General features: G+C 36.4%; 1 protein-coding gene across 6 annotated transcripts in view; it reads right to left on the bottom strand.

The window, feature by feature from the left end:
- Positions 1 to 24,839, bottom strand: part of SERPINI1 (serpin family I member 1) — a 97,521-nt gene that overhangs the window by 60,079 nt on the left and 12,603 nt on the right. For 2 of the 6 annotated variants that reach the window (XM_074298137.1, XM_074298136.1), the window contains one exon: positions 22,838 to 23,002. The exons of 3 other annotated variants lie outside the window; for them this stretch is intronic. The gene's annotated coding sequence lies outside the window, so the exon portion shown is untranslated. Of the gene's footprint in view, positions 1 to 11,048; positions 11,195 to 22,837; positions 23,003 to 24,839 lie in introns of all 6 variants that reach the window. One more of the 6 variants, XM_074298138.1, reaches the window with a different exon arrangement.

Below are 24,839 nucleotides of genomic sequence, written 5' to 3'. Positions count from 1 at the left end.
GAGAACAATTCTAATTATCTCCTAGGCTATCTAGTTCAGCCCAGGATCCTTAAGCTGTTTTATAGCTCTAAAATGCTGTGTTTTATCTCTCCAGGTCACTTCCCTAGGCCTTCTGGGAAGAAAACCAGGGGAAGGATCACAAGAATATGGATTTAGAGTTGGTAGGGGCCTTGAAAACTAGTGAATACAAAACCTTTATTTTATAGATGAGGTGCATATTATATAGGTAAATGTAATATGATTAGTATTTATATTATAAATAAGGAGGTCCAGATTCAGAAAGGTTTAAACACTTAGTTTAAGATCACATAGGTAATAAATGGTAGAGCTTGAATTTGGTAGAAAGAAAGAAAACAGTAGAAAGAAGACATTTTATATTCTACCAGTTGCTGGGGAAACGGTTAGTTAAATTCACTCACTGGAGACCATTTCACTTTCTCTCTTTTAATGGATACTCTGGATACCCCTATTGATCAGCACCCTAGCTCTTCCACACAGACACACATAACTATGTCCCTAATGTATATTAAGAGAAAGCAACACAAAGATATTTTTAACTACAAGACCCTTAAAAAAAAAAAATTGGTCTATACCCGAGATCTTATCCAACTGTTAAGGTGTGAAAAATCTCTCCATTATGCAGAATAGCAAGTCATTTGCAATTTACAACTGAGAGAGTTGCTTCAAGACCTGAAAATATTCACTAATTCTCCACACATCTAGTCAGGATATATCTGAGGCATTACTTGATCTCATGCTTTCCTGACGCTGGGACTAGCCTGCTATCCACCATGTCACACTGGCTGTCCTATAGACTGATCTCCAAATGTATAAAGGTAAAACCCATTCACCTAGCCATTTAAAATCATCTTAGATCATCTCTGAACACCTATCAATGCACGTCAAGGATCTGTGATTTCCTCATCTCTAGCTGTCACTACAATGACTCTCAATATATAAATATTACCTCATTCTAATTTTTAAAAACTTTTTACTAAATTTAAATAGGTGAAAATATCCTAAATACAGACAACAGTTACTCAACTTGGATCATTCAATCAGTTCTGGGTATAAACTGAAAATAAATGAATGTTTCTTATAAAAATACATATTAAATTGCTTTTACCTCAGCTTTCTTCTATAGTACTAAAACCTCTTTTAAAATAATCTATATATTTTGAATTTTGCTGAGAAATTTGGTGGATTACAGTGCTCCCATCAGCTAGTTTCTGATTATAATTTAATTAAAAGGGCAGTAGCTAAGTTTCACCATATGTAGCTGCCAGCTGTAATCGTTGCATTTAAATCTGAAGGCAACATTATTCCATGTATTGAAGCGTGGTTTATAAGTGGGGGAAGCTGTCAATTGTGCCATAGAAATTGTTCCAATGTCTTATGATGAGATCAGGCCCAAGGCAGAATGTACAAGTATCCCTGGCATAATGTAGTAAAGGCAATTATCATGAAAAACAAACAAACAATCCCCAACTTAACACTATATGGATGCATCTAAAATCAAACAACAAAACATTCTGCAATTGATTTGTTTCATCAATAGCATCTCCATGGCCTAAAGGATCTCAAGTACTCTGTAGTGGAGAAAATGTGTTTGCCTATGTGCTCAACCTTACTAAGAATCTAATTTCCAGCCCTATCAGTTGCAATGAGTCAAGCAACAACTCATCCAGATTTTAACCTGGGGTGTTGATTGAAAGTCAGTGTGGTGTAGTAGGCTGTGGAGTCCAGAGAGATCTGGCTTGGCATCTCGCCACCCATACTTTCTGGTTGTGTGACCATGGACACATTTTACTTCTATGAACTTCAGTTTCCTCATCTGCATATTGGGGCTCTAACAAAGTTGTGGTAAGGCTTAGCTGAAGTAATGTATGTGAAACATTTAGCAATCTATAACTGGAGTAGAATATTATTATTAAATCAGATCAGCCAGATTAAACTTGTATAGCTCCTTGGGTTCAAAAGACAGTTCAAATGGTTCTTTAGTTGTTGGTAATTGGTGGATTTGGGGGGAGGGTAGAGGAAAGGGAGTGTGGGTATAGGGAACTCTTGGGTGAGGAAATGCCTCATATCCATGCCTGCAAGGATCAGCTCTGCAATTTACAGTCCCAGTAAAGAGCTGCCTGGGGCTACTGAGAAGTTATATGATTTACCCAAGATCATAAAGCCAGTCCGTGTCAAAGGCAAGTCTGGAAGTTCAGTTCTCTGTCTATATCATGCTGTCTCCCAAATTAAATGCTATGATGAAAAATGTAAACCATCAGGCCAGCTTTATGAAAACAATCCAAAGATCAAGGTGTTCATCCCTAACATCGAGGGGCTTCTGGGCGCTTACTGAAAAGAATTCAGAACTATAAAGTCATGCTTACTGAATTAAATCTATTCTTCTCCATGCTTAGTTGAGGAACATCAATGGAAAAAGCATACAGCATTAGAACCAGTTCTTCCTTAATGCAACCTATTAAAGCCTAGCCCAGTAATAATGCACGTGTGCATTCCGTGTCAATCGGAAGACATACGAGGGCTCTCAGCATTACTGGAAGAATAGCTTAACCTCTCTCTCCTAACAATGGCTATATTATCATAAGAACTGAGCTGCGAAGAACACATTTTGTATCTTGGAGTAAAGGCAAGTGGTAACAAGTTCAAGGGGAGAGGAAGAACTGAAATAAAATGTGGGGAAGCAGGATGGTTTGGGCGCCTTCCAAATTCCCTGCCCTTGAGACAAAGACCTGGCGACCCTGCCTTACTTATCATCATGACCCTTTAGTGATTAAGATGGTGGTAGGGCATTGCTCTGTATCTCCACAGGATTAGTCCAGTGAAATGACTATAACCACCAGAGTCAGAAGACTTGAATCCAAATGTTGAGGTTGGGAAGGGACTCCAAAAGGTTGGAGATCACAGATCAGTATAAGGAGGTGTCTCAAAAGAATCTGCAGGCTCGAACCCATATCCAAGTCAAGGGGTAAGGTTTATTGTAATTATAATGCCAATTGAAGAGGGCTAAATTTCAAAATAATTTAGGAAAGAAGGTGGTTTTTACACCTTTATCTAGTTCTTCCTGTCATTTATGTGCTAATTTTATGGCCTAGAGGTAGAACTCAGGCATTTGGTTATCCCTGACCAGCAGATGGATTAAACTAAGGCCAGAGGACTTTAGAATCATTGACAGTCAGTCCGAATAAGAGCATACTAAGATTAGAGAGACTCGGGATCACTAATATATCTTCCCTAAAGTCTAAGGGAAGAAATATTATTATATGCCTAGGCCAGAGGACTTTTACAATCACTGACAGACAGGTTGCCAAAACAATAATACTTGAAAGTTGGGAGTGGGGGGGGAGACCTCGGGATCACAGATTTGAAAGCCAGAAGATGTAGAATCAATGACAGTTTGTTAGAACAAAAGCACCCCCAAAGTCAGGGGGACCTCTCCAGTGCTGTCTCCCTTTAATCTATACTCCTTTACTAATACAGTCTGTCATTTAATCTCTATGTTACTTTGGCCAAGTAACTTCACTCTCTGAGCTAATTTCTCACCTGTAAAATGAGGAGGCTGAACAAGCTAATAATAGTAGCATTTATATAGCTCATCAAGGGCTTGCAAAAGCACTTTACAGATGCATCTCTATAACTCTATGTGGTAATGTCCCTTCAGATGACCATGATGAAATCAGACCTGGAACCACTAAAAGAAAATCTAAACAACAGCTCAAAAGGCTAAATGAAAAAGAAAACAATTGTAAAATCTGGTATCAGATTAAATTAATTTGGGATAAAAAACCCAACAACGTCAGCCCATGAAATCAAGAAAATGGGAGGGAAGGGAGGAATTTAAAGAACTTTGTTGTATTTAGAATAGAAAAAGAGCATTTGTTTTTTCGAAGCAATACCAAATGACCCTCCATAGTCTGTAATTTAAAAATCAGAATTCTAGGCATGGCTCCACTGTTGACTTTCTATCCTGTCATCATATCTTTTGTCAGCTAATTTCTTTGGGATTCAGCTTCCCTATCCAATTGAATAGGAAATAACATTCACATTTCTATTCCTTCTTGGGCTATTCTGGTAAAATAGCCAAAGAGAGAATAAAATCATGGCAAAAGCAGAAGTTATCAAAATTTTATCAGTGTATTCTTTCTTGTTCTATTTTCTATTCAAAATTTGCAGATTTTGCTCAACTCTTTTAGAACCTCTCACCTTAAAAATGTGCCAAGAATATTTTACAGCATCATATGCTTTGGAACAAAATTCACATAATCTTTTTTTAAAAATTCATCCAGAAGTATAATGCAATGATCACATTAATATAAATGAAAAGAATATTAGAAGTAAACTGAACTTTGACTAACTGTAATGATTAATCTTAATCCTAAAGAAAAGATGATAAAATGTATATCTCCTCTTTCCATGGAGACACGGGGTCCAATGGGTGCAAAATGTCACAAGCACTATCAGTCAAGGTCACTGTGCTGGATGAGTTCGTTTCTTTGTTATTTAGGTGGGTTTCTGGAAATATCTGGAAATAAAGTGATATAGGAAATGACAGTAAAACAAATGATATCCATAAAGCTTATTTTTAAGAAAGAAAATTTGTCCAAAGAAATAGATTGTCAAGACTGAAACAAACACGTATTTAAGTATATCATAAAAGGCAAGGCATTAGTGAGTCAGCCTTGGAGTCAGGAAACTCTGTTCATCTCCTGTCTTAGGCACATATTGACTGTGTGACTCCAGTCAAATCAGAAACCATCTCTAAGATTAGATATCTTCCAGATGTGAGTTCCAGATGTACATCAATCAGACAAGGGAGTTTTCACAGCAAGAATTCTCTACCTAGTAAAAGCACAGGACTGGACCAAAAATAAAAAGAAAGAAAGAAAGAGGGAATTTCTTAGGCACTCACCCTCAACTGATGAAACATGGCAACAGTACATTTATAGCCAAATTACAATTTCAGTTGAAAAGTAAATCTGCAAAGACGCCAAGCCCCAAAATGGAATAGTGCAGTGAGGCAGGCAGACCCTGGGGGTGTTTCCAAGTACCAGCTCACAGATTAGCACTGTGACAGCATGTAAAGCATAGAGCCATGCAGAGGGAGGCACGGAAGCGAAGTCATCTGGCAAACGCCACCAGTGACAGGGAGCCAGAGCACGTTCCATGCCTACCCGGTCTACAGCTAGACAATGTCACACACTTGGCAATGGCTTTCCAACAAGCAGACCAGAATATTTTCAGTACCAAGAGTGTGATGACTTTGGTAGCAGAGCCAAGGGATAGAACCATAGTGAGGAAGTGAGAAAGCCAGCCAGCTGGCCAGCTGAGACCCACTGGCAGCAAGTGTGGAACAAGTTGGCCAGTGGAGGCAGGTTAACTCCATTTTACAATTCCAAAGAAAAGCAGAGTTAAAGAAAATCAACCCCATTTCTTCATCTTACAGTTCGATCATCCCACAATCTCTGAACCTGTAGAAGGGAACCAAGTAGTTGAGAAATGCTATTTGAGAAAGATGATAAAAGTAGAATAAAAACAAATAAAAACAGAGAAGAAAACTGGAAGGAAATCCACCAAAAAATTTGATTCTATTGGGTTCTTGCTGCCAGGTAATTATGGTGTGGCGGACATGCACAGGACTAATTCTGGAGTGAGAGGCCTCCAGCTCATAGTTCATATCCTGGTTCTGTCACTGTGTGACCATGAAAATGTAACTTAATCAATTACCTAGGCATATGTACTGTCAAAAAAAATGTTATAATTATAAAATTAATTAAAAAAGAAGAAAATGTAACAATCTCTGTGTATCTCAGTTTCCTCATCAGTAAAAAGGGAATAAATAACAGAATGTACCTTTCAGGTTTTGAGGATCAAATGAGATAAAGCACTTAATATGATGCTTGGTACAAAGGAGGCACTTAATTAATGCTTATTCCTTTCCCTTTCCTAGGCCACTTCCACCATCATCACTCAATAAGAGAAGTTCTTTGCCAGGAACTCTACATTGAGTCTATCACAAAATGGTCAAATACAGACACACAGATAAATAAAAACATTCCTAAAACATTAATAACAAACATGCCACAGTTTTAATGGAGGATGCTTTGTACCAAAGTCACCCCTCTTACTGGTGGGAGATTGAACTTGTTAGGAAAAAATTGAATCCCTTTGGAAAGATTCAGTATGGTCTTTAAATAACTGTTCTATCTTCTTGCTTCACTAAGTGCGCTTGGCACATTTTTCTCCCTTCTTTTAACCCACCTTTTGGGGCTGCTTAAGTGCACACATGGAACTGTCTCCCTCCACAGAGAAAAAACTCATCAATCTTCAGTCTCACTCACTGAGTATACTTAGGGAAAAAACAGGCAGGACACAGAAATCCATAACTGTCTGCATGGTCTAATCAACCACAGGTTACTTATTTTTCTGACAAGGGATTCCAAACAATTATCATTGAGCAATGTGTGAATCTTCTCACCATGCTGAGTACTGAAAGCACATGCTTCTTCAGTAGCAAAATGGTTCCACAGTGTATCTGCCATCCTGTTAATAAGGCTATTCTCGTAGTGTGGAGGGAGAGCTTATAAAATATAATATAAAAGATGCCTACGGATAACAAGAGGTTAAGTGGTCTTGTGATGAGGAGAGTCATCTGCCCCCAGACAGAAGACTGTGGGGACTGAGTTTGGATCACATCGCCTTTTTACTCCTTTGTTGTTTGCTTGCATTTTGTTTTCTTTCTCATTTTTTTCCCTTTTTGATCTGATTTTTCTTGTGCAGCATGATATTTTGGAAATATATATATATATATATATATATATATATATATATGAATTGCATGTGTTTTATATATATATATATATATTGGATTATTTTCAGTCTGGGGAAGAGGTGGGGGAAAGGGAAGGGAAAAAGATTTAGAAGACAAGATTTTGCAAGGGTAAATGTTGAAAATTATTTATGCATATGTTTTGAAAATAAAAAGCCTTTAAAAAAAGAAAAAAACTATATATACAAATAAGAGGTTAAATGATTTAGGGTCAGTATAAATTAGAAGAAAGAATCAAGCCCAAATTTCTCAGCATTAAGGCAATGCTTTAAGCTGGCAGAAAAAGACTAGTTGAGGGAAAAATGGACACTAGCTAAAAAAAATTGAGAAAATGATCAGTGGAATAAATTGGACACCCAACATATAGAAGCAAATGAACATAGTAACAATGTTCATTAAACCTAAAGACTGAAACAACTAAGGTATGGACTCATTATTCCACAAAAACTGTTGGGAAAATGAGAAAGCAGTCTGGCACAAATGGGTTTGGACAAAGATGCCACATTGTATGCCACAATAAACTCAAATGGATACATGTGCTACATATAAAAAAAATCACTTCATAAAGAAGTTAAAGGAACACGGAAAAAAATGCTTTTTGCAGCAATGGATAAAGGACAAGTCCATGACCAAACAAGGAATAGGGAGGATCACACAAGATAAAATTCACATTTTTTGACTACATAAAAGTGAAAGGCTTTTACACAGATGAAATGAATGCAATTGAAATTAGAAGGGGAAAAAGTAGGGAAAATATTTGCAGTAATTTTCTCTGATAAAAATTCTTACTTCCGAGACGTAAATATATATATATATATATATATATATATATATATATATATATATATATATATATATATGGATATGCACATACACATACATACATATATTCAAATATTTTAAAATGACAGCTATTCTCTAGCAGATAAATCATAATAGGATATGATATTTACAGGTAGTTCTTAAAGAAAAAATGCCATGAGAAAATGCTTCAACTTATTTCATTAAATAAATGCAAAAACCAAAATCAGACCCTCAAGCTCCAAACCTGCAAAAACTACCAGTTAAGAGAAACTGACAAATGCTGGCACAGGAATACAGCCAAATTGGTGCACTGCTGAGGGATCTGTAAATTGTCCCAACCATTTTGGAAAACAATCTATAAGTATGTTCCTAAACATCACTAAACGGTATATATACTATTTGAGCCAGCCATACTTTTATTAGGCCTGTAAGGGCACAGCTTCTAAGAAAAATACAGCAGTAATCCCAAGGTCCCCAGATCTTAGGAGTATAATTGTTCTAATAATCTAATAATGATCCTAAAGTCTCCTGGCCTTGGGAATACCATAGTATGGTCCTACAAACATTGCTGACTGCTAGGTGACAATCTGTTGGTCAGTGAGAATAGGGTTTTGAAGACAAATGATGAGGTGCACACCAGACTACTCCTCAACCCCACCTGTAAACTACAAAATTCAAAATTGAGTTGTGTACCAGACCACTCCTCAATTCTTCAGCCATAATATTAGCAAGTCAGTTACAGGAAGAACCGGATCTCTGTCTTTTACTATAAATTTATCTTCTTGCTCCTGATTCTTTGCTTAAATCCTTTTGGAACTTAGCCTGCTTCAATTGGTGTTACAATTATAATAAACTTTGCCTCTTGACTTGGAGATAGGTTCAAGCCTGGGAATTCTTTTGAGACACTTTGCGACACTGGGCTGTAACCCCAACCTTTTGGGGTCTCTCTTGAACCTCAACAGATTTATACCCCAAAGATATAAAGGAAAGAGAAAGGGTCTTATATGTACAACAATAATTATAGGTGCTGTCTGTCTGTCTCAAATTAGTAAGAAACTATAAATTTAAGGGGGTGCTCAGCAAGTGAAGAATGCAGGGCCAAGTTATGTTGTATCAGTATAATAGAATATTATTTTACTATAAGAAATCCCTTTTGTGAAAGCTAGGAAATAAGCAGAACCAGTAAGAAAATTTATATATTAACAAATACAATAAAATGAAAAACAAGTTGAAATAACTTAAGAATTCTAATGAATGCAATGATGAACCACAACTCCAGACCAGGCCCAGGACTGGAGTGGCAGCTGAAGCTGCCTTAACTATATAGCTCCAGCACCTGTAGAGCAAGAGGCCAAGCAGTGCAAGTTCTTGAACCTTTCTCTTAGAAGAAGTAAAGATGAGAGAAAAGGAAAAGAGGGGAATGCCAGCCTTTCAAGGCCAAGAGTTCTAAAAATTCAGCTTACTGTGTATGCTATAGTTAAGGAACAGTAGGGGCTAAAGCTAAAGCTTTAGGGAGAGTAAACACCCAGACAGTGAACTGCTATGGTGTGCCTATAACTCATGTTGGATTTCTTGCTTAGGGCTTCATACAATTAATTTAAATACCACAGGTCCAAGAGGAAGAGAATTGCTTCCTTTTTTAACCTGAGCTCACTTTCCTTTAGGTCGAAAGTCAATCTTAAGAATAGTAACAAAGTTTGGTGCCCATATGATGTTCAGGGGTGAAAATGGAAGTCACTGGTATATCAAGGGATTATCTGTCTGGTAATCTCAAATACATTTCCTTTTTAGGGGACTTTTTCTTCTGAAAGAAATCCAAATCACAAGGCAATGTTATGAGTTTGGAGGACTGATTAGGTCAAAGAGAAAAAGGAAGAACTCAAAGAAAAAAGATAATTGTACCAATTGTTTATGGCTACTTAAGAACCCTCTATATATTTTCCCTGTGGTAACCCAATACCCAGGAGTACTTGTACAAGAAGCGGAGACTTTTATAAACACATCTGTGAACATCTGTACCCAAGTTATCCTTAGAGGCAGTTATGAGGTAGAGAAAAAAAAATCCGCCAGAAAGAGATCTGTCTCTTAGCTTCTTCCTTTACTGTTCTTCACTAATTACAGCAAGTCCTTTAAAGCTCAGAGTTTGGGGCACAAGTTCCATAAACAAGTTTCTTCATTTCACAAAACTAATAAGCTCTGTCAGATTTCCAGAAAGCTTAAGTACTCTATCACTACTATGCCATGTCTCCATGCCAGCTTTATAATCTCATTTATAAGTCTATCTATATGCTCCTTTTGTATGTTCTGTAGAGCATCCGCACAACATCTCCTTTTTCTTTCCTTCCCTTTATCTTCATCTGACTGAACTCCCATACTACAACTCCGTTTTTCCCATCTCCCCTCCACTGCCTGGATTTACTCACTAAAACATAGCTTCTTAATCTAGAAAACCACTGTTCCCTCTTTAAGACCATGGGTTACACCATTGGCTCCTCTCTTGAATTTGTCGAATAGCTGGGCATCTTTAACTATCCTTTTTTCTAGGGTGCAGTTGCTCTGTTATCAAGACAAACATATGTGTGTATGTATGTTACACACACACACACACTATATGATCCACAACCATATAATCAAGGGGTGTGTGTGTGTGTGTGTGTGTATATATATATATATATATATATATGTATATATATATATATGCATATAAATACATATCTGTTATCAAGATATATTTTGAGATATACACAGGTAGTTTTTCATCTTTTCCCTAATCAATTTAAAAGCCTGTAATTTATATTTGTAAAGTTCCAGCACCTTCCTCTCCCCGCCCCCAAATAAATTTGTACTCAATGAGTGAACTCCAGGCCTGGCCTGAAACCTATTATTCCTATATTTTAACCTATGACCAAGAAATCCAAATCCTGTTCTCACATATCATCTTCTTAACCAGAACCACTCTTCACTTTTCTGAAGTCTTTGCTTTCCATGGGTGGGAGCAATGTAAACACCGTATATGCCCTTTATGTGTGTGTTTGGCTTCTTACTTAAGATTTCATAATCTTTAACAATGTTTTCTAGATTCCCTCTCATAGATCATTTGTGTCCACATAAACCACCAGGTGAGTAGTAAATTCTAAGCTCTCCATCATTTTTTAAAAACATGTAAGTTCCCTGAGCACCTCATATCTCAAGCAACTAAGCAAAATACTTTGCATGTCTGTTGAATCAAAAGTGATTTCAGAGAGAAACACCTAAGAGACATATGCATTTGGAAGATTATTTTGGCAACTATTTGAAAAAGGAGAGATTAGAGGGCAGAAAGACAAATAGATTATTTTAACAGAGTAGGGAACAAATAGAGGAAATATATGTATGCACAAGTTGTCAGGTAGGAAATTCCTACCTGATTCTGGTCAGATCATGATCCTACTGTTCTTATTGGGCCAATTCCTCTCTTGCGATCATATCTCCAAGTCTTTCTTCTTTGCATCCTCCCTCTGTCTCTGAGTTTCCAAAGTTTCATCTCTTCAGGGCATCCTACTGAATATACTGGATGGCCTGCTAAGGTACCTGACTAGAAAGTCATAGTGTAATAAGGGAAGGCTGAGTTAGGGCGATGAACCACCACATTTAGCCAAAGGAAGCTTAACAAAAGCTAGTTTTAGCCCCGAAACTAAGATTTAAGGTTTTTTTGAACTGTCTGGGTCTGGGACTGAATTGCAGGCTATCATCCTGCACAACTACCCAATTTTCAAACGGATTTATTTTCAATTCCTATTTTTCACCCTTTTGGGGATCCTGAGCTCTGTGTCCAACATTCTCTGCCAAAGAAATCCCACAAGATCTATGAAGAAGCTGGGCTAACAAATCCACTCCCAAGACCTGTTTGGACTTTTATGCTTAAATGACCACGAACCACCACATTCTGAAGCCTTTATTTGGTTTATCTGTCAAGAACAAAAGCAAAAGCAAATCAAATAAAAAGTTCTAGTTTATGTGCCATATAGATGGCCAGTGTAAAGGACAGTGTGACAGGGGAAAAAACAACTTCAGGTCTGCCTCTCACACATAATAGTTGTGCAACTATAAATAACTTTCTAAACCTCTAAATCATATTTTAAAAGCTTTTTATTTTCAAAATATTTGCATAGTCTTCAATATTCACCCTTGCAAAACCTCGTGTTTCAAATTTTTTTCTCCCTTCCTACCACTCCCTTCCCTAGTTAGCAAGTAATCCAATATGTGTTAAGCATGTTTAATTCTCCTATACATATTTCTTTTTTTATTATAGCTTTTTATTTACAAGATATATGCATGAGTAATTTTTCAGCATTGACCCTTACAAAACCTTCTGTTCCAACTTTTCCCCTGCTTCCCCCTCACCCCCTCTCCTAGATGGCAGGTAGACCAATATGTGTTAAATATGTTAAAGTATATTTCTATAAGTATTTCTACAATTACCATGCTGCACAAGAAAAATCAAATTAAAAAGGAAAAAATGGGAAAGAAAACAAAATGCAAGCAAACAATAACAAAAAAGGTGAAAATTCTATGTTGTGAACCATATTCAGTGTCCACAGTCCTCTCCCTAGATGCAGATGGCTCTCTCCATCACAAAGCCACTGGAATTAGTCTGAATTACCTAGTTGTTGAAAAGAGCCTCATCCATCGGAAGCAATCATTATATAATTTTAGTGTTACCGTGCACAATGTTCTTTTGGTTCTACTCACTTAACATCAGTTTATGTAAGTCTTCCCAGGCCTCTCTGAAATCATCCTGCTGGTCATTTCTTACAGAACAAGAATATTCCATAACATTCATATATCGGAACTTATTCATTCTCCAACCGATGGGCACCCACTCAGTTTCCAGTTTCTTGCCACTACAAAACGGCTGCTACAAACATTTTTGCACACGTGGGTCCTTTTCCTTTATTATGATCTCTTTGGGATACAGGCCCAGTAGAGACGCTGATAAATAAAAGCATGCACAGTTTGATAATTCTTTGGGCACAGTAGTTCCATGTTGCTCTCCAAAATGGTTGGATCAGTTCACAACTCTACCAACAAGTTATTAGTGTCTCAGTTTTCCCACATCCCCTTCAACATTCATCATTATTTTTCCCCATCATCTTAGCCAATATGATCTCTAAAAGATATTAAGCAACTCTCTAAAATGAAGAGGCAGATGAGTTGCTAGTTGGCATAGATGGAAGAAATTTTCATCCTAGGAGATATATATGTTCAGGAAAGTTTATGTCTAAATGACTAAATCAATGCTTTTCTCTTTGTTTCCTCTTAAAAGAATGTGAATAGTCAAACTGCACTGTCATCCTACATTTTTTCTGTTTTAATTATTCATATCACAATGGCATCATTTTCTATTTCTTTTCCAAAGTAAATACACCATAAACATTATGGCTATGCTGATCTGTCTACTTATGGAAAAGGAGGTGGCAAAGAGAGTCACCTCTAAGAAAAGATTGGCTTAGATTAATGGTGTCAAATCCAAATAGAACCCAGCCAACTAGCTCTATATACAGATTCCTGTGGGTTACATATTGACTTAGAAAACCACATATTAACATTTTCTGTGATTTATTGTTTTTATTTATTTTGTTAAATATTTCCTGATTATATTTTTGGATAGTCCTCAAGAGTATTGGCTGGGTAGCATATTGGATTCCTTTGGCCCAGATGATCTCTAAGCTGCTCTTCCATCTTAAGATACCTTGAAATTAGTTTTATTCTGGCAGGAAAACCAACAGCCTAAAAATATCATTCACAATCTATCTGTCTGCAATCCCTGCTGATCACTCTCAGTGTTACTCACTGTTAAGTCTATATCATCATCAGGATAAGCATATGTATTTCACACATCTTAAAGTTTCCATCTGGTTTAGGCAAATTTATCCATTACTGATTGTTTGGAGAGGATGATGTTTCAAAAATTAATTTAACTTCAAAATGAAAAACTGAGATATTTCATCCTTTTTTGGGACAATCCAACATGTCACCGATAAGTTGTGAGACTTCTGAAAAGCCACTTCTATTTTCTGATCTATAAAATGAGGTTAGATAAAATACCTCTAAGATTCCCTTTGGCTTGAACATGCCGAGTTCTATGATGCTTTATTGGGGAAAAGTTGCATTCAAACCATTTTTGTCAAATAAAATCTGAAATTTACTAGGTAGTTTACCCCTAAAAGAACTACCATGAATCCCTTTTTGGGAAAAAACAAAAACAAAATAGAGAGCAAAAAGTTAGTATTATTATAGGATTTATTATTATTTAATTGGCCTAATTTAGGCTCATTTAAAGCAGGCAAAACTATGCTTGCAACCATCCTAATTATTATTTTATTTTAAGAAACAACATAGCACTTATATGTGACTCTGCATTTAATTTCTCTTGGCTCCCTATTGCCTCCATAATCAAATGCAAAATCTTCTGGATTTTAAAGCCTTCCATCACCAGCCCATGCCCCACTAGGTCTATATGCATGTGCATGTACATGCACACACGTGTGCACATACACACACACTCCCTTTTCAGTCCTCTTAGATCTTAAACCTCCCCATGTACTCTGTAATTCAGTGAACCTGGCTCCTCCTTACAGCAGATACCATTAATGTTATTTTTACTGACTATCCTCCATACCTGGGACTCTCTTCTCATCTCTGCCTTCTGGCTTATCTTCACTGTCAGCTAAAATCCCATCCTTTGTAAGAAACCTTTCTAGTCCCTCCTTAAAACTGGTTCCTTCCCTCTGCTGTTATTTCCAAATTATCCTTTATATAGCTTATTTATAGAGCTATTTGCTTCTTGTCTAACCCATGAGATTGTCAGATTCTTGAGGGAAGGCTCTCTCGTGCCTTTCTTTGTATCCCCAGCACCTAATGCCTGACACATACAGTAAGCACTTCATAAATGCTTTTCGACTTAATTTGATAATCTTTTTCTCACCACTGGCTTCCTCTTATCTGGCTACAGATATATTTGGGTCTCTCCAATATTACTTAAAAAATAAAAAGCCCTTCTCCTGATCCTCCTCATTCCATTCAATTACCATCTTTCTCATATTCTATTCACCACTAAATTCTTGAGGAAGTTGAATATACTCAAAGCCTTCATTTCATGTCTTCTGCACCAGCCATTCTAATAGGACAACTCCAAGGTCACCCAACTTAACTAATGTCTTTTAATCATCCATGAATCACTTCTTATGCCAGCCAATCAGGCTGACATTATGTCAGGCTGACATTACATGCTTCCTACTTGTCAGGTACTATACTGGAGACTTGGAGCACAAATATAAGGAGAGAACAGCCCCAAGCTCTGAGGAGCTCATATTCTGTTGCATTTGAAACTGAAGCTAAGGAGCAAGGAAACATTTGGGAGGCAATCCTCTACATTCTTACACTAATGCAGAATTCCTTAATGTAACTCCAATTATTTATCGAAGAGCTTTACCTCAGGATCTCGTCTGCCCATCAAATTCAGCACACCCCAACTGACTTACTGATGTTTCCCTAAACTTCTAACTTGATTTTTCCCCCTTGTAATTCTAACATTTGCTCAGCAACCAGATTTTTAATTTTGTTATTTTTGTCTCCTTTCATACATATATAGCTCAATCTACCTATCCACACACCCACCCATCTATCTGTCCGTCCATCCACCTGGATCCCTGTTTCTGTCTGTCTCTGTAACTGTATTTAGAGCTATCAGGGAGCATTGTCTACATCTCTTAAATATCTCTCACATCTCTTTTCTCTACTGCAGGTCCTTCTCACAAGTTTCTTGAATTCTTACAATAACAACAAAAGTTGTCATTTCTGTGATCCTTCAAGCAAAGCACTTTAGAAATATGATCTTGTTTGATCCTCAGGACAACTCTGTGAGATAGGTGCTATTATTATCCTCATTTTTCAGGAAAGAATATCGAGGCTGGGAGAGTTTAGGTGACTTTCTCAAGATCAAAGATATATACTTCACTCATTTGGGCAACTAGCTTCATTGAAATCTACTCTTTCTTTCCTTTGCCCACTACGTGCAATTCATCTTTCAAATATTACAAGAACTCTCTTACAAATCTGGTGACATCATTTTTTATTCAAAAATCTTCAGTGACTCCCCATTCATTGTCACTTAAGTTAATGTCACTATCCTCTGCCTGGCATTCGAGGCCTTACCTACTCTGCTACCATCTTATCTTTTTAACATCAACTCCCATTCTTCCACATTCAGCAGTAGCACACTTTCATCTTTTTGCCCTTTTTTCATGCCTTGACATCTTTCCTCACATATCCACTAAGGCTATATTTTCTGCCTCCCCATTTTTACTGGTAAATCATATCCATTTTTAAAAGTCTGCCTAGAATGCCACCTCTTCTGGGAAGTCTCCCCTGTTCACCCTAGCAGATAATGACTGTACCTTCAGTACTCATGTGACATTTTATATCACAAAGACTAATGTACTTATTTCATATTGTGCCTTATCACCCTGGGCTATAAAGTGGAGTGACAAGAAAAAATACTAACAAAGTGGAGGTAGAAATGAATTCCATCTGTTATTTACTACTTTTGTGACCTTGGACAATTCACAATATCTCTGCACCTCATTTCCTCATCCATCAAAAATGAATGCTGGATGAATTGATTTTTAAGGTACATTCCAGATGTCATGAAAACCTAAAAATTAGTTCTCTACTAAGAATTCAGAGACAGACTGGGGGGAAGGGGAGGGCATCAATAACTTTGAAAAAATTACATCTCTATTTTCCTTAACTTCTACTAAAACTTATCATTTCTGTCAGTCACTTAAAATACTATTCTAAGAAGGAGGACATGGGTTTCAACTGGCCTGCCAAGGGAGTCCTTGATAGAGAAAAGGCCAAGACTCTCTCTTAAGAACAGGAGTAAAAACTCCTTGCCTCTCTGACTCCAATGAACTCAATTCTTTGTTAAATTAAATGGAATGCAATTTATCTTTTTCTTGACCATTTGAGGACAAGGACAGAAATTATCAGGGGATTAATTCATCCTCCCCTGTGCCATTCACTGTTTAGATAGCACTGGTGAATTCCCATCACCTCTGTGGTCCTCTTTTCTCTATGTAGGAAATTAGGAATTTGAAGCACATCAGGGGTTATTTACATTCACTGTGTCATGGAACCTTCTCATGGTCTATGGACCTCTTCTCAGAAATATATATATATATGTTTAAATGTGTAAAATGAATGGGATTACAAAATAATTCTATTGAAAATTTTAATTTACAGATCCCAGATTTAGAGCCCTGAGATCAAATGATTTTCAAGTTTCCTTAATATAATCCCATGAATAGAGATGTTTTCAGTGGCTAATGGAGTTTAAAATGCCATATGCCCCTAAATTCAATCATCTCTCTACTTCTTAAGTTTATATTTCCTTTCTTGGAGTTTTCCTTCCCCCTCCTCCCAACACTACCCCGTCTTGACCAATATCTTTTTTTTTTTTTTTTTTTTTTTGCTATTACTGCTTGCATTCTCTCAGCCATCTTCTTATTTGTTTGGGGCATGAAAATCCAAAAACTTGATTTAGTAGAAATAATTACATGAAGAAAGAATAGGCTTCTATGTAAAAGATGAAGAGACTGTCATTTGAGAGGCCTAGAGAGATTTGATGGCTCTTATTTGGGATGCTAATTTTTGCTTGTTTTCAGTTTCTTAACTGAATAAGGAAATGATTAAATATTTAATCTGTGTGCTCATGTGCATGCAAACATATATATATATATATATATATATATATATATATGTACACACACACACATCTATACTGCTCTGTAAATTAGGAATTAGAGTAGATCTGAAGTCCTTCCCAGCTCTAGATTTCAAATCCTAGACACACACAGGATCCTAAAAGGAAATAGATAAAATATTATTGTAAATACTAGCCTGTTCGAAGTTCAACTGTAAGTGAATCTCATCGATAGGTTATCATCTACTGTGGGCTATGCAGGACTTATATAAAAAATAATCAGGAATAATATTTTCCAGCTGCAAAAATGAATGATGACAACATTTCCACAGTATGCATAAAGACATCAATTACTGTAGCTTGTCTGGTAGGTTAATGATTCTCAGTGATGGATTATTCATGCAGATTGGCCAGCTGAATATTCTACTTCCACTCTGGGGTAAAAAGTATACCACGTCTCAATTAATTATATCTTATGCAACTTCAAAGGCAGGACTCAGACTTCAACACGAAAATAAGGCAACACGGTGATAGGGAAGGCCATGGGATATAAGGGCCAGGAGAAAAGCAAAACTACTGAGAAATAAGAAAATGAGGCCTACTCTTTTTGGTTTGGTTTTTCAATTCTTTGTAAGCTCTAGGGACTCCAAAATAAGAGAAACAGCCTGGTTCAAATAATGGTGTTAAAGTAGCTAAAAACTATCCCTTTAAAAAATATATGAGGGAAATTAAATTTGGATGGATGAATTCAACCAACACATGAAAAATGGATTCATAGGGCACCTGACTATCTCTATTCAGCTGTTTCCATAGTTTCACATTTAAAAATTATACAATTATTCTCAGCTCTCAGGGTATAATATATCATATTCAAATTTTATGGAGATTATTCTTGTTGAAAATCATAAATTCCCATTAAAGTCTCTTTTTTAGCATTGTTTCTGGAAAATAAAATAAAATCCTAAAGAACAAAGGCAGTCTTGCTCCTTCCAAGGCTCCGACAGTATCATTGTTATTTATTACATGTTACCCTCTGACATGTACAATGTCAGGGAAAGGGGCTATCAATTTCTAGAAGAGAAGAACCAGTTAGGAGCATATGGTTTACAAAGTAGCAGGGTTGGTAAATTAAGGCTTATTAATTTAATTTTAAAAATACATATGAGGAATCTCCATATTACTAGCTATACAATCAACCATATTGAAAACAATAATAGGGCAGGGAACAATTCTTTCACATTGCTGCATCCCTCCAGAGATTAACACTGTAATTTTATCATAGCAGGCACTCAAGAAACAATTCAATTCTTTGTGAATAAACTTGAAATAAAAACAGAAGTTTAACACTGCAGGAATCTAAGAAAATGTTCTTTATCTACTTACCTGATCCTTCCAATGAACATCTTCTCAGTCACTTATAAAGTAATAAATTGCTATATGTTTTTACCAAATAATAATTATAATTTTCCTCCCTCTTTATTCTACCTCCTCTTCCTATCCTAGACAATTAGTTTTCATTTTTTTGGTCTCTGAATCTCTTTACATTTTTAAAAAACAAGACACCCCACAAAAAGATTTTGTTTATGTGCATTTTTGGAAATTAAAACATCTTAGAAAAGGGTTTTGGTCCCCAGGAATCTCCAGACCACATTTCGAGAGCCTAGACTATAGAAAGAAAACAAAAGAGCAGACTAGAACAGAAAAAGATGAAGAAAGGAAAGGGAAGAATTCAGTATTCAGTTTACCAGTCATGGGCTCTTTGTTCATAAAGTAAAAGAGAGGGTTTAATAGAAGGCTGAGTGATGTATACTCGAAAGTGGGCTGAATTTAAAGCAAGGGGACCTGTCACTTTCTGTGTCAAATCACTTGGCTTTTTGGGGTTTCAGTTCCCTCATCTTTCAGTGAATAGAGAGAAACAATGGGAAAGGCTTTGCTAAATGTTCCTTCCAATGCCAAAGCTATGATTCTAAGGTGAAACACAATTTTATCAGGAATCCAAACAATCCATTTTGCTCATATACAAGTTATGGTTATTCTTGGATTAATTGCTTTCTAGGAGAGCATTTCTTTCTTGAAACTATTATTATATAAACCACAAATTTTCAGACTGATGCCAACTTAACAGAAATGTAGCTTGTATCTTCCCTACAAGTTTCACTGAATACATCAATGATTTTATTAAAAACATACAGATAAAGAGATGAAATTATTCTCTCGGGTTATTAAAATTTTGTGATCCTTGAAGCTAAAGCTATATTTGGGAAGATTAGAATATGTCCATTGAAAATCCAGTCTTAGAAAAATGGACATTTAAAGGATGTTTTTATTAAATAAATTTGTATTGATCTATTTTGCTGTCATATCACCTATATTTCCTAAAACATTGCTACTTCTTCCCTCCCCACACTCCCCCTGAGGACTCTCTCTGTAATGAAGAATTTTTTAAAAGAGGCAAAAATAGTTCAGCAAAACTAACCAAAACATTTTAAAAATCTTATATCACATGCAGCTTTTATACCCATAGTCCCCATCATAGAACATAGCTTATGATTTTTAACTTGACCTAATAACACAAAGTATTAAGGGATTATGGATCATAGCTTCTTCTTTTATTAAAAAAAAAAGAGAGAAAAGGGAGCGGGGCAAGGGGGGACAGAGAATTAAACAAAATAATAATAATGATGGTGATGATGGTGATGATATTTATACTGTACTTACTATATGCCAGATACTGTGCAAAGACTTTTAGAATTATCTCATTTGATTCTTGCAACAATGCAGGGTAATAAAATAATCTCTAAATTCCTTTTCAGATATTAAAATAAAACAGCAATCGGCTTTAATACTCAAAAATAAAGAGAAGCTCATGGCTTTGAAAATTCTTATGGAAAATTCCAACTTCAACTTGAACTCATTTTTGTCTACAAGAGGAGGAAGGAGAAGAAAAAGGCTTTGGATGGGTATACCTTATTCAAAAGAAACAGAATTGAGGGAAATGGAGGTGGAATAAAATTATATATTTAAATCAGTTATACTTATGTGAAAAAAAAAAAATCAGGACCTGGAGGTGGGAGATGAAGCACAATAGACAACATTTGGGAAAAGGTCAATGGAGGGAGAAACTTTTTTTTTTTTTTTAACAGAGTATAACATACTCTGTACCTAGATGGACAAAGAAACATTACAACCATGGGATAGAAACATGATACAACAATCCTAGGGGATTTCAGTTTTCCAGACATTTGCTGGAGGTCACTGTTTCTCTATGTATGTCTGTCTTTATCTTTCAAAATAGAAGCTGGATGTCCACTTTTCAAATGTTATAGTGAAAGACATTTTCCCATATGGGTTGGAGTAAAACCACTGAAGAACCATCCAGATAGCAGATTCTACAATGCTATGACCCATATTTAGAAGACTACATATAGTCATACTGATTTAAGATAGTTGCCATATTTATTTCAAGAAATAAAAAGAAAATCCTAATGAGAAAGAAAAAGTCACTTTTTTAAGGAACTGATGTGAATCTGAGAATCTAGGAACTAGCTCAGATTTCTAATATATATATATAGGAATGGGAAGCAAGTACAAGAAATGAAGATAAATACAAAAATAGGGCACAGCACTCTAGGAATGGTGTTGGGGAAGCTACACTTAAGGATGAGCTGAGACTGCCAAAGAAATTGAGAACTGAGGGCTGGGAATGGAAAGAGGATTTGGAGCCCCAATTATGGCCCAATTTAGGGCAATGGGTGTGGCAGATATGTGTATTTGTGTGTGTGTGTGTGAGGATATCTGCCAAGGGAGAAGGCAGGGCTGCTAAAGTGTTACTCTGCTTCCATTTTGTCTGACAAAGAAAATGTCTCCTGCGTTAGAAATAAGACCAAAATGACAAATAAAATTGATATCCAGTTGAAATAATGATAGCACAAGTTATCTACCTAGTGAATCCTGAAGAATTCAAAGGTTTTAGCCCAGACAAATTATATCTTTGACTCGGGGGGGGAAGGAACCAGCAGATATAATTGTTGAACCATGGTCAATAATATTTAAAAATCTGTGAAGCCTGGGAGAGGTGTTGCCAGAGAGGAGAAAGACAAATGTCTTGGTTTAAAAAAAAAAAGAAAAGAAAAAAAGCAGGCCTGCAAACTATCGACCAGTGATCCTGAGTTTAAATTTTGGCTACCTCTAAAACTTGAAAAGTATGGTGAAGAAGCCCTCAAGAAAAGGAGATTGTGATCACAACTCAGGATGGTGTACTTAAGAACTGGTCATGCCAAAATAAATCTCATTTCCTTTTTAACAGGACTATTAAATGGATACAGTTTCTAAAGAGTTCTATCAAGCAACAGATAGAGATTTCATGATAATCTTGTGAGAAATATGGAGAGATGTGAGTTAGAAAATACTATAATTATATAGATTTGGATATTTTTCAATAGCTGAATACAAAAAGTTGACATTAATGGTTCAATTTCAACTTGAAATGGTCTCTAGTTGACTGGCTTAAGGATTTGTGTTTGGCCCCATGCTAATTTTTGTTTTTTTTTTAATCAATGACTTGGATAAACATATAGATGGCATGATCATCAAATTTGCAGATGCTGGAGAAGATGTAAAAAACTGGAGGGGATTCCTAGCATATTGGATGAAAGAGTCAGGAGTCAAAAATATCTTGACAGGCTAGACAGGGGTTCTCAAACTACGGCCTGCTGGCCAGATATGGCCCGCTGAGGATGTTTATGCAGCCTGTTGGGTTATAGCAAATGGGCTGAGGGGAGGAATCAGAGTGTGAGCTTTTGTTTTTGGTATAGTCCAGCTCTCCAACAGTCTGAGGGACAGTGAACTGGCCCCCTATTTAAAAAGTTTGAGGACCACTGGGCTAGAAAATTGGGCTGAATCAAATGAAATGAAATAAGGAGGAATACAAAGTCTTATACTTGGGTTCAAAACATCCCAATTTAAGCATAATTAGGGACAAGTTTAATTAGATAGCAGTTTACCTGAAAGAGATCTGGGAATTTAGTGGACTGCAAATTCAGTGAGTCAACAATGTGATATATTCAACCCCCCAAAAGTGATCAAGGACTTCATTTAAGAGACATAAAGTTTTCAGAAATAAGGAAATGATAGTCTTTCTGGATAGACTACAGACAGGAGACCTGTATTTACTTCTGGCCACCATAATTTAGAAAACACTGATAAGATGAAGATGAAGAATATCCAGAGGAATAAACAACCAGAATGGTGAAAGACTTCTGTTCATAACAAAGGATCTTTAGAGAGAAATGGGGAAACTAGAGAAAAACAGATTGAACTGTCATGTAGTTGAGCAAGCTATTGTTTCTCTTAAGCTCCAAAGGGGAGAACAAGGAATATTATTAAGCACACACTATAAAAGGTAAACTTGGGTTAATGTAGGGATTGGGGGGTGGGGAAAAACAAACCTAAGCAGTGTATATAGACTGCCTTAAGATGTACATGTTGTGACTCCTTCACTGGAAGCCTTTGAGCAAGGACTAAGTTCGAATGTTGGGAATGTTACAGGCATGATTCCTTTTGGGCATAGGTTGGGCTAGATGGTCACTGAGATCCCTTCCAATTCTGAGATTCTGTGAACAGAACAGAGAGATGAAAGTACATCATAGGTTTAGTGAATGAAACTTATTTTCAAAATCTGAGAGTAGGGGAAAAAATCCTTAGAGGAAACAAAAGATAATTATACAGATTATATATGGTGGTGATAATACTGCTACTGCATATATAACAATAACTGCATCTAAGGCATCAAGTAGATTTATGATGTCAGATACTAGCCTCTTTATTCAAGGTGATAAGTGATTAATATTTGCAACCACTTTAGGAAACTGAAGCAGCTTTAATCTTGGAGACTGAAGACGCCTAAGAAACATTCGTTTCTGTTATTTTATTGTTCGGTCATTTCAAACATGTCCAACTCTTCCTGATCCCCCTTTGGGTTTGTTACATTTTGAGGATTTTTTTAAGCAAAGATATTGGGGTGGTTTACAACTTCCTTCTCCATCCCATGTTACAAATGAGGAAACTGAGGCCAACAGGGTTACATGACTTGCCTAGGATCACACAGCAAGAAAATGTCTGAGATGAGATCTCAACTCAGATATTCCTGGCTCCAGATCTGGCACCCTATTCACTGCAAACTGCTAACTTCAAATTGCTTAGTAAAATTCACTATGATTAAATGGTCCAAATATATTTAACACAAATGGATGACCAAAAAAAGGATGCAGAATAAAATAGTATCTACCTCAAGCAATGTTTGGAAACCGAGATTAATGTTCTGTCTCTGGTACTTATTCACTAGAGGGCAATGGAATAGTCATTTCACTTTTGTAAACCTCAATTTCCTCATCTGTAAAATAACATTACTGTGTCTGGAAGGGGCTACCTCATTATTATTAGCTAATACTTACACAGTGTTATAAGGTTTGCAAAGTACTTTCCAGTATCTTATTTGAAGGGGCTGGGACCTGTAGTACTTACTTCCTAGGGATATGGGGCAGATCAAATAAGATTCAGCATTAAAGGGCTATGTGACACTTAAACATTCTGTGTCCATCATGGCTATTATTAATGATAGCTAGCATTTATGTAGTGCTTTAAGAGGTGCAAAATGCCTTACATATATTATCTCATTTTAATCCTCAAAACAACCTTGTGAGGTAAGTGCTATTATTAGACCTAGTTTACAAATGAGGAAACTGAGGCAGATAAGGTTAAAAAACTAACCCAGTCATACAGCTAGTAAGGATCTGAGGTAGGATGTATAATCCTTTATAAGTTCTTCCTGACTCCAAGTACAACACTCTCTCCACTATAGATACTATTACCTCTCCAAAATAGTAACAATGATTTTAAATTCGATATAATTGATATAATGTAATCTAAAATGTATATGACATTTTAAAGTTTGCCAAGATCTTGGCAAGATAATTCATTTGATCTTCACAAGCCCCGTGCAAGGCAGGTACCATTATCATGCCATTTTACAGACGAGAAAACCGAGGCAATAGTGTTAAATAACTTGCCCAAAGTCATTTATCGCAGGCCTTCCTATGTCAAGTCCAATATTCCATCCATTGCCAACCAAACCAAGAAGCTCCTTTTGCTGAATATTACATTTTCCAGTTTCAGAAATTAGTCTATGGGGGGCAGCTAGATGGCAAAGTGGATAGAGTGTTGGCTCGGAAATCAGGAAGGCCTGAGTTCAAATTTGATCTCAGACACTTAACACTAGCTTTGTGACTAAGTCAGTTAACCCCAACTGCCTCTCCAAAAACCAAAAGGATTGGTCTATCCCAAGAGAGATCAGTAGAATCATTCAATCCCAAACTATGTATCATTGCAGATATGTCAATGCACAAGATCAACCTAAGGTCCCTGGAACATGAATTTAGAGCTGAAAGAGAA

Source organism: Sminthopsis crassicaudata, chromosome 3 (genome assembly GCF_048593235.1).
Source record: "Sminthopsis crassicaudata isolate SCR6 chromosome 3, ASM4859323v1, whole genome shotgun sequence".
NCBI lineage: Eukaryota > Metazoa > Chordata > Mammalia > Dasyuromorphia > Dasyuridae > Sminthopsis > Sminthopsis crassicaudata.
This window is presented reverse-complemented; position numbering and strand designations above follow the sequence as displayed.